We start from the raw sequence: 11,565 nt of genomic DNA on the forward strand, positions 1-11,565 counted from the left end.
GGTTAACCGGTTAAATGTCACGAAATTATACATTGGTCAATAAATTTTATATTTAAATAAATTAAAATATAAAATGAATTATTATAAGGTATAATTAAAATGTATCCAAGTGTTTTTGAATAAAAAGAATAAAACATAAACATTAAAGTTCAAATACACAAAAACTACATTGTTATTTTATACTAAGTATACATGTATGTATTTATACATATGTATTATTATCTAGTGAATAACTAGTTATGGGTCATTACCTAAAGTGATTTCATGTAAGGAATATGATTTCTAAATCAATTAAGATAAGAGAATTGGTGGAGATAAGTGCCAACTTAACTAATAAGTGCTTAATCACTTAAGACATTTTACTAAGAATGCTTCTTAATCCCTCTTCTAATTTTCAAGATTAAGACCTTCCCTCTCCTTACCTAGAACTCCTAACTAACTAAATATCTAGTAGTTAGTTAGTTAACTAACTCTATCTCTAAGCAACCACCCAAGCAAGTGGCTAGACAAGATCACATCACTTAAACTCACATCCCATCACAAGCTAGTCTAGGTTTTGTCCCCTTATCCTCTTCCACCCTTTCCTCCTTCATAACCACGAAATTTCCTCTTCATTTTACCCTCATTTGACCAGCCAATACTCCAAGTAATTACTCTCAACCTTCATCTCATTTTCAAGCACAAGAACTTCCTTCCAAAGCCATCAAAACCATGAACTAAAGGGTTGCTGTCCCTTTTGTGTTTCAGCCACCATTTCACCCATCTACACCTTCCTTTTGCTTGATATTTTTACCACCAAATACCCCTGGAAGTTACTTGTTTTGATACTCAAAATTATTGATTCAAAACAGTGAGTAAACTACCCTTTTTCTTGCACTTTTGCTGTGAAATTTTCGTGACAGCAACATAGCCAAAAGAGTGGCTGTTTTGGAGCATCAAACCAACAACCAAAAGTTCATCTTCAACTTTCCATTCTTCAAGTATTCACATAAGGTGAGTTCATACCCCTACATTTTCATGTTTTATTCAAGTTTTAAGGGGGGGAATACAAGTTAGAACACTAAACATAACTCAAATTTAAATGACAGCTTTCTACAGAAAAGTTGAGTCCTGTTCACGGACTGTTTTGACCATCTTAAACTTAATATCTTTCAAAACTGTACAATATGCAAATAGTTCAAGTTTATACCTTTCTAATGACTACTCGCACACGTTCATACGATTTTTCTACAATTTATGGCGATTTTTATAAAACTGCCTGTCATTTCAGAAGTGATTTCGGACCAGTCTGTGAAGATGTTCATTTTCACACTAGTTTGAGACCACTAAAAATCATAATAAAAATTAGGAGCAAAGTAGACTTATTTTATAAACTCTCAGAGGTGACGGATTCAGTTTTTGACTTACGATGATTTTTCTATGAGTTTTCTAAAAACAGGGACAGTAAAGGGTAAAACTGTCAAAAGTGGTTTATAGATTTATTAACACCTTCTAACATTTTTGAGTAATGTTTATACATTAAGGAAGTTAAAACACAATCATTTAAATATGTTTAATGACCATTTTTACAAAAGTAATAAGTACAAAAAGGTCTTTAGTATCAAACTTAAGGATTATTTCATGCAAAGTTTCTAATAAAAACGTAAGAATATGAACAACAATTACGAAACATGCCAAATCATCCTTTAAAACTTATACATATATATAACCATATACATATATATGTTTTGTTTACAAACTTGTCTTCTACATCAAAAATTTAACTTTACTCGTTTTTATCAAATGAATCACTTGTGATTTATTACTACTATGTGAAAACTCTTGTCATACTTCGCATGCACTAGATTTATACAAAGTATTTAGAAATTCCAAAGTATTCTTCGTTGCTAAACCGTTTTATACATTCTAAAAACTTATGATTTATGCTTTGTCAAACATTGTGAAAAAGGATAAACTTTGCATACAAAACTACTACTTTAATACAGACTTAGTTGAGAATCCATGAGACGTGTACATCTTCAAACACTGCCTTTTTGATAAAAGGTATCGCTACAAGTCCTGTCTATAACCAGAGTCTCCCGTTCAGAGAACGTGTCAAATGTGTATAGATCTATACGGGAAGTCATGATCCCGCGCCCTGACTGTTAGCTACAGTCCGTCTTTTGGGGGTGACAGTTGTCATAACGCTACGACGCCTGAAGAACGTCGCTACAGGCATATTATGTTTAGTATGGTTATAAAACTCATCGGATATACAATTATTATGGTATTATGCTTTTATGAAAGAGTAGCTATTAAAACTATTCTTCATCTAACAAATGCGATCTTCGTATAGCTTTATTATATAAAACTATGCCACACCTTTCGAGCACGTCGATTGCTTGCGATTTTCGGTCTTAGAGACTGCCAGTTATGTCAGGAAAATAAGGGTTTTTCCTGTATACAAACCAAACAACTAATAGGAAAATAAGGGATTTTCTCGGTACAATTAGTTGCAACTTATAACACGAACATTCATATGCATTTCATACTTTTATAAGAAAATAAGGGTTTTTCTTGGAAAACACAACAAATCATAACTCCTTACATTTGAAACAGTGCGTTTTCTGGAAAACATACACGAACTTTCGAATGGCGTACATTTTCTCAAAACACTACTTATGAACTCACCAACTTAATTGTTGACACTTTTTCTTTGAAATAACTTGTATTCTCAGGGAACCGCTAAGCAGATTTGGAAATCAACTTTTGGGGATTAACGTGCTGACGTTAATTACTTCTTTTGAAGGATGTTTTTGTATTTATCTTTTGAACAAGTAACGAATACGATTATGTAAACATTTTGGAAACTTTAATATATATGGTGGTGTGTACTTTCCTTTCTATGAACTGTTATGATACTAAATATGACGTCCTCCGCCCCAGAACGTTTCCGCCGTTCGTGGTTTTGGGGTGTGACAGATTGGTATCAGAGCATTGTTTATAGTGAATTGAGTATATCAACCCATAAAAGATATACTAACTATAAATACAATGGGATTAAAAATACTCTGATTTAGAGTTTATACTTTAAATAGTAAAATATTTAAGTAAGTATACGTGCTGCATTCATACTAAAATCAGTGTCACTAGGACAGTACAAAAGAATTACGATTGTTGGGCAACACAAGTGGGCTTAGAGACATATGGTCAAAACTGGGAAGATATATAGCCTGATCGCCTATATTATCCGAGGGTTGACTAGCATGTGCCTAAGTTTTAATTTGGTGGTTGCAACAATGCTAAAATCTTACCAACCCTACCACAATGAGAAGAATAGAACATATCAATAAATTTAAAATACTATAGGTGTATTTTGGTGTTACTATAAGTACTTTATACTTGAGAATTAAAACGGGATCCTCATTACTAAGTTGATAGTTGCTAAGTGGATACACTAAGGCTACATGTAATTAGGATGTTATAGACTTAGAATCAGTGATAATTTTGCCTTACCCCTATTCTGTGTGAATTTGGAAATAAGGTCACTTATTCGATGGTCTATCCTGTTTAGATTACACATAGCTGGTATGCACTTCACAAATAGCGATGTAACTAATGAGGGTTTTCTAAATAATTATCTAGATAGTTCGTCTAATAATTATCCACTTACCCTAAATTCTCGCATAGAAATCATAGTTGGGCTCCATCCCCTTGACAACCAGTATCTTCCGAATGAAGTCATAGCTGGTTGGTTTGGAGAAGAACCAGAGAATGATCATCCTATCCCTTTGGATGATCATCATGATGAAAACCTTTCAGCCGATGCTAATTCCGAACTAGAGGTTGAGAACCTACCTCGAGCAACTCCCATTCCAATTCCTAACCCTCGTCCAGCTCTTCATGGCCCGACACCTGATTCGGTGGAATGCTTGGAAACATGAAGCCAAGAACAAGATCAGCCCATGCCATTTATTGGCGACCGAAACTTTTACGACCTGAGCAATGGGGGCTCAGCAGGTAGAATCTTGCCAATCATGGTCCGCAGAGTGGCCCAAAATAAGATTCAAGGCAGGACAGCCCAACATCAGATTGCCGAAGTTGTCACCGTTGCAAGAATGAATACCCTCCACACCACTCATCTAGAAGATGCTCACAAGAGATCATAAAGAAACCATGAGAACCTGCTGCAAACACTAGCTGAAAACCCGAGCCAAAGTTATAGAGCTCCAAGTACGCCAGAGGGTGTAATAGAGACACCTACTTGACATGGAACGTCAATTGGTTGAACTAAGAATTCACCAAAGGAATTACCGTCACCAGTAGTAGACGCTTTACTTTATTTCCCTTACAAAAAGAGGAATCGTATTCTTCTGTCTATGCCTGATGTGGCATTTTCTATGAAATTATCTTGTACCGTAAGTACTTTAGTTAGGTCTTTATACTGTCAGGAACTATCTCCTGTGTATATGATGTAAGACCTTTACAAGGCCATTTTCCTGAACCTTTACGCCGTAAATATCCAAGATATTGACCGCCGGCTAACTTTTGTGTCATTTCCATCATTCAAGTACTCTTATCATACTCTCATTGGAGTCTATCTGAAACCTGCTTTAGTTAAGTCATTGGAACATAGCAAGTTAGATACGGAGACATTTCCAAGTCTCTTTCAGTGGTTGGATTTTATTATTCACCAATCCACGATACCTCAACTTGTACAACAAACAGTGCCATTCCATACCACCACCATCCCTACTACCTCAGTGCCAACAAGACCATATGTTGGAAACCTGCCAAAATGCACCAAGTGTAGCTTTCATCACAAAGGAAAGTGCAGGGAAATGCATTGCAAGAACTATAATGAAAAAGGGGCATACCACAAAGTTCTGTAGGGTGCCGGCTCAACAGACCAACTAGAACACAAAAGCTGGGATGAGTCGGACTTGCTACAGATGTGGAGAAGTAGGGCATTTCATAAAGGAGTTCCCGGAGACTAAAAACAAAGATGTCAAGAGCATCGGAAGTGTTTTAGCAACAGAGCGTGGGAAAGCAGTAATAGACCCCGCTGAGATTCCGGTACGTTCATTCCCGATAGCACATATGCATGGATACTATATAATAGCAACGCGGAGAGGAGTATTGTGAGTCGTAGATTTAATCAATTTCTCAACCAAAAACCTCAAAAACTTAAACGAAATATTTACAGTAGAATTGGAATAATCAAAAGCACTAGAGACGTGTACATAGGGTGCACTCTAACACTAAATCAACCAATTCATTCAAATCATCCTAAAACCGGTCACAATAAAAATTTACGACATTTTCATTTTAACAACGTATTAGTTAGTTTCCTCACCATACCGATATCATATATTACGAAAAGTCCATTCGCCTAAACCCATCCAGTAATAGAACCCTCGTTGTCTATAACGACAAACCGGACACAATCCCCCGACTCACCTTTTGCAACAAGACTCAGAAGTACCTACACAGGAGGCACCACGCCGTCCTAGCCTGTGCTGTGGATAAGAAACAAGAAGAGAAAGACATCATGGATGTTGAAAAAGCCCGTAACCTTCTCGATATATTCCGAGAAGATCTCCTGGGAATACCATCCATACGGTAACCCGAGTTCAAAAATCAACCTAAGTGTAGTAATTGCGGAAAAGGGTTGGGGTAAATGCCATCTCACCCAAGTTAATCACCCCACTCAAGTAGAGACTATGGACCCATACTAGTGAATCTATGATTACTAAGTGTATATATTGGAGCCCTATATAATTAAGATTCTACGGACTTAGGGTTGGTAATTCCGCTTTAAATCCTTTTCCTTGTTTGGATGTGGGCTTAGAATAGAATCACCGATTCGATTGTCTTTTCAATCTTAATTATATACGACTTATAAACACAAAGAGATGATAGGTGAATCAGTTATGAGTCATACCATGAACTCCATGACAAGTTACCCAGGACAGTGGATGGACATGCTACCACTTGAGCGATCGCGGACAAATCAACCAAACCCACACACTTTTTACCGACCAAGGATACAAAGAAAAATAGAAAAGCTAATAGGAGCATATACAAAGAAAATTGCAAGACTGCATAGTATACCAGTGTCTATCATTTTGGATAAGGGACAGGCGATTCGCCTCGTGTTTTTTAATAGTCGTTAAAGAAGTCCTTTTTATCACCCTCAAACTGAAAGACAAAGAGGAAGAACCATTCATCGAATCCTTATACAACATCAGCTATTACATTAACATCAAGGTCACGTCATTCGAAGCTCTCTGCAGAAGCAAGTGTAGATCACCTCTTTGATGGGATGAGGTAGGTGACACAAAAATAGCTAATAGGCAAGTTCCTAACAACACTTTCACCAGCCCCCAGAACATACGAGAAACTACAGAGAAGATTGTTCAAACCCGTGAATGATTGAAGGCATCCCAGGATCGGAAGAAGATCTTGTCTGATGAGACTCTTGTTATTCCACTGGATGAAATTGAAATCAACGGGAGTCTAAACTTCATCGAAGAACCGGTGGAAATCATGGATCAAGAGGTCAAAAGGACGAAACAAAGCCGCATACCCATAGTGAAGGCCCGTTGGAACGCCAAGCGAGGACCTGAATTCACTAGGGAACGCGCGAATCAAAAAAATAAAATAAATAAATAAATAAATAAATAAAACACCCCCAATTGCTTAGTGATATCCCGTCTACAAGTTGAATTTCGGGGCGAAATTCTTTTAACGGGGGGAGAATGTAACAATTGGTAAAAAAAAAAAAAAAATAGGAACGATCGTACGATGCTATCTTTTGATTATTAAGCAATATGAATATTTTATTAAGAATGGTTGAAGGAATTTAACCTCTTTTATTTAAATAAGTTACTGTGAAATATAAAACAAGTAGCTATTGATAAATTTCGTTATGATGTATGGCTACGAACCATCACCGGTTTGTGAAATTAGCATATAACATCATTTGAACGCAACAAACTTAATTTTTGTAACAACATGTATCTAGTTGATAATTAAGTTAGGTTCTATGTAAAACGTGTGCTTAATAGTTGTGTAGGATCTAAATTCGACAAATATACGAACCAAAGTGACAAAACGTGTTTAACGATATGGTTAACCGGTTAAATGTCACGAAATTATACATTGGTCAATAAATTTTATATTTAAATAAATTAAAATATAAAATGAATTATTATAAGGTATAATTAAAATGTATCCAAGTGTTTTTGAATAAAAAGAATAAAACATAAACATTAAAGTTCAAATACACAAAAACTACATTGTTATTTTATACTAAGTATACATGTATGTATTTATACATATGTATTATTATCTAGTGAATAACTAGTTATGGGTCATTACCTAAAGTGATTTCATGTAAGGAATATGATTTCTAAATCAATTAAGATAAGAGAATTGGTGGAGATAAGTGCCAACTTAACTAATAAGTGCTTAATCACTTAAGACATTTTACTAAGAATGCTTCTTAATCCCTCTTCTAATTTTCAAGATTAAGACCTTCCCTCTCCTTACCTAGAACTCCTAACTAACTAAATATCTAGTAGTTAGTTAGTTAACTAACTCTATCTCTAAGCAACCACCCAAGCAAGTGGCTAGACAAGATCACATCACTTAAACTCACATCCCATCACAAGCTAGTCTAGGTTTTGTCCCCTTATCCTCTTCCACCCTTTCCTCCTTCATAACCACGAAATTTCCTCTTCATTTTACCCTCATTTGACCAGCCAATACTCCAAGTAATTACTCTCAACCTTCATCTCATTTTCAAGCACAAGAACTTCCTTCCAAAGCCATCAAAACCATGAACTAAAGGGTTGCTGTCCCTTTTGTGTTTCAGCCACCATTTCACCCATCTACACCTTCCTTTTGCTTGATATTTTTACCACCAAATACCCCTGGAAGTTACTTGTTTTGATACTCAAAATTATTGATTCAAAACAGTGAGTAAACTACCCTTTTTCTTGCACTTTTGCTGTGAAATTTTCGTGACAGCAACATAGCCAAAAGAGTGGCTGTTTTGGAGCATCAAACCAACAACCAAAAGTTCATCTTCAACTTTCCATTCTTCAAGTATTCACATAAGGTGAGTTCATACCCCTACATTTTCATGTTTTATTCAAGTTTTAAGGGGGGGAATACAAGTTAGAACACTAAACATAACTCAAATTTAAATGACAGCTTTCTACAGAAAAGTTGAGTCCTGTTCACGGACTGTTTTGACCATCTTAAACTTAATATCTTTCAAAACTGTACAATATGCAAATAGTTCAAGTTTATACCTTTCTAATGACTACTCGCACACGTTCATACGATTTTTCTACAATTTATGGCGATTTTTATAAAACTGCCTGTCATTTCAGAAGTGATTTCGGACCAGTCTGTGAAGATGTTCATTTTCACACTAGTTTGAGACCACTAAAAATCATAATAAAAATTAGGAGCAAAGTAGACTTATTTTATAAACTCTCAGAGGTGACGGATTCAGTTTTTGACTTACGATGATTTTTCTATGAGTTTTCTAAAAACAGGGACAGTAAAGGGTAAAACTGTCAAAAGTGGTTTATAGATTTATTAACACCTTCTAACATTTTTGAGTAATGTTTATACATTAAGGAAGTTAAAACACAATCATTTAAATATGTTTAATGACCATTTTTACAAAAGTAATAAGTACAAAAAGGTCTTTAGTATCAAACTTAAGGATTATTTCATGCAAAGTTTCTAATAAAAACGTAAGAATATGAACAACAATTACGAAACATGCCAAATCATCCTTTAAAACTTATACATATATATAACCATATACATATATATGTTTTGTTTACAAACTTGTCTTCTACATCAAAAATTTAACTTTACTCGTTTTTATCAAATGAATCACTTGTGATTTATTACTACTATGTGAAAACTCTTGTCATACTTCGCATGCACTAGATTTATACAAAGTATTTAGAAATTCCAAAGTATTCTTCGTTGCTAAACCGTTTTATACATTCTAAAAACTTATGATTTATGCTTTGTCAAACATTGTGAAAAAGGATAAACTTTGCATACAAAACTACTACTTTAATACAGACTTAGTTGAGAATCCATGAGACGTGTACATCTTCAAACACTGCCTTTTTGATAAAAGGTATCGCTACAAGTCCTGTCTATAACCAGAGTCTCCCGTTCAGAGAACGTGTCAAATGTGTATAGATCTATACGGGAAGTCATGATCCCGCGCCCTGACTGTTAGCTACAGTCCGTCTTTTGGGGTGACAGTTGTCATAACGCTACGACGCCTGAAGAACGTCGCTACAGGCATATTATGTTTAGTATGGTTATAAAACTCATCGGATATACAATTATTATGGTATTATGCTTTTATGAAAGAGTAGCTATTAAAACTATTCTTCATCTAACAAATGCGATCTTCGTATAGCTTTATTATATAAAACTATGCCACACCTTTCGAGCACGTCGATTGCTTGCGATTTTCGGTCTTAGAGACTGCCAGTTATGTCAGGAAAATAAGGGTTTTTCCTGTATACAAACCAAACAACTAATAGGAAAATAAGGGATTTTCTCGGTACAATTAGTTGCAACTTATAACACGAACATTCATATGCATTTCATACTTTTATAAGAAAATAAGGGTTTTTCTTGGAAAACACAACAAATCATAACTCCTTACATTTGAAACAGTGCGTTTTCTGGAAAACATACACGAACTTTCGAATGGCGTACATTTTCTCAAAACACTACTTATGAACTCACCAACTTAATTGTTGACACTTTTTCTTTGAAATAACTTGTATTCTCAGGGAACCGCTAAGCAGATTTGGAAATCAACTTTTGGGGATTAACGTGCTGACGTTAATTACTTCTTTTGAAGGATGTTTTTGTATTTATCTTTTGAACAAGTAACGAATACGATTATGTAAACATTTTGGAAACTTTAATATATATGGTGGTGTGTACTTTCCTTTCTATGAACTGTTATGATACTAAATATGACGTCCTCCGCCCCAGAACGTTTCCGCCGTTCGTGGTTTTGGGGTGTGACAATCCTTTAGTTCGAAAATGGAAAGAAGTTCCCAAAGCAAAAGTTGAGGCAAAACGGATTGTTGATGAAAAAGGGAAAGTTTGTGTCGAACCTCAACCAATGAATCATTTCTTTATGATACCTAAGTCTATCGAAGTTGACTTAATAGATAGTTTGAAATAAAAGGTTTGGAATTGGGTCTTAGGTTCATCGTTTCATAAAGCAATTCATTCTAATCACCAAAGACCCAAAAAGCCTTGGGGACCTATATTCTTTAATTGGTCGCATGTGTTACGTAACAAGCAATACGATGAACACTAGTACATTGACAGTGGTTGCTCTCGTCACATCATAGTTCGAAAGGAAAATCTGCAAGATTATTGAAGTTTGGAAAATGTTGGAGTTGTAAAATTTGGAAATAATCAGAAATGCAAGGTTAAAGGCTATAGGAAAGTCACAAATGGAAAGTTCACAGTCAATCGAGTGGCACACATCGAAGGTCTTAAACATAACTTGGTAAGTGTTTCACAACTTGTTGTGGGCACTAGTAATCAAGTGGTCTTCGAGAGGAAGGTAGTGTCATTTCGAACAAAGAAACCAAAGAAGTTTTTCTCAAGTCTAAGAGAAAAGGTGATATGCTCACTCTCGACATCAAGCCCATCGTTGGAGTACCCTCTATTTGCTTGCTTTTGAAGGCATCATCTGATTTGAGCTGGTTGTGGCATCGGAGACTATCTCATCTGAATTTCAAAAATCTGAACAAATTAGCGGTAAATGATCTTGTTCGAGGCTTACCGTTTTTAAAATTTGATAATGATTCTTTATGTGCAGCATGTGAACCGGGGAAACAACATCGTCAAGGTCATCTAATTGTCATCGATTCAAAGATCATAGAACCCCTGGAACTTCTTCCAATTGACCTTTGTGAATCTTCGACTGTTGAGACTCTCAACAAAAAGAGGTACATCTTGGTTATTGTCGATGATTTTTCAAGGTTCACTTGGTTTTTTTTCTTCGTCAGAAGTCTGAAACGGCTCAAGTAATGATCGATTTCATCAAGCATATTGAACTCGGTTTGAGGAAGAAAGCTAGAAAAATCAAAAGTGATAATGGCTTAGAATTCAAGAATCATGTTCTTGATTCGTTTTTGACTAGTCAAGGGATAACGCATAATTTTTTTTGTCTCCTTACACACCTCAACAAAACGGTGTTGTCGAAAGGAGAAACATGTCACTATGCTAAACAGTAAGGACTATGCTTACCTATGTGAATCTACCCCAATATCTCTAGGCAGAAGCAGTTTCGACAACATTGATCACTCAAAACCAATCATTTATTCATCATCGTTTTAATATCACTCCTTATGAAATCATTAACAATCGCAAACCAAATGTGAAAATTTTCCATATTTTTGGTTGCAGATGTTTTATCATGAATCTCAAAGATAACCTTTCGAAATTTCAGTCCAAAGCTGATAAGGGTATATTCTTGGGATATTCGATCAATTAAGTTGCATA

At 35.4% G+C, this 11,565-nt stretch overlaps 2 long non-coding RNA genes across 2 annotated transcripts; both read left to right on the forward strand.

Annotated features, from left to right (window-relative positions):
• The first annotated feature begins 890 nt into the window (after positions 1-890).
• On the forward strand, positions 891-2,883 carry LOC128126227 (uncharacterized). The gene is made up of 2 exons (XR_008223990.1): positions 891-993; positions 2,718-2,883. It is a non-coding gene; the product is annotated as an uncharacterized LOC128126227 (long non-coding RNA).
• A 5,118-nt stretch (positions 2,884-8,001) lies between these two features.
• On the forward strand, positions 8,002-9,993 carry LOC128126228 (uncharacterized). The gene is made up of 2 exons (XR_008223991.1): positions 8,002-8,104; positions 9,828-9,993. It is a non-coding gene; the product is annotated as an uncharacterized LOC128126228 (long non-coding RNA).
• The last annotated feature ends 1,572 nt before the right edge of the window (positions 9,994-11,565 follow it).

The sequence above is a fragment of the Lactuca sativa genome, chromosome 5, assembly GCF_002870075.4.
Source record: "Lactuca sativa cultivar Salinas chromosome 5, Lsat_Salinas_v11, whole genome shotgun sequence".
NCBI lineage: Eukaryota > Viridiplantae > Streptophyta > Magnoliopsida > Asterales > Asteraceae > Lactuca > Lactuca sativa.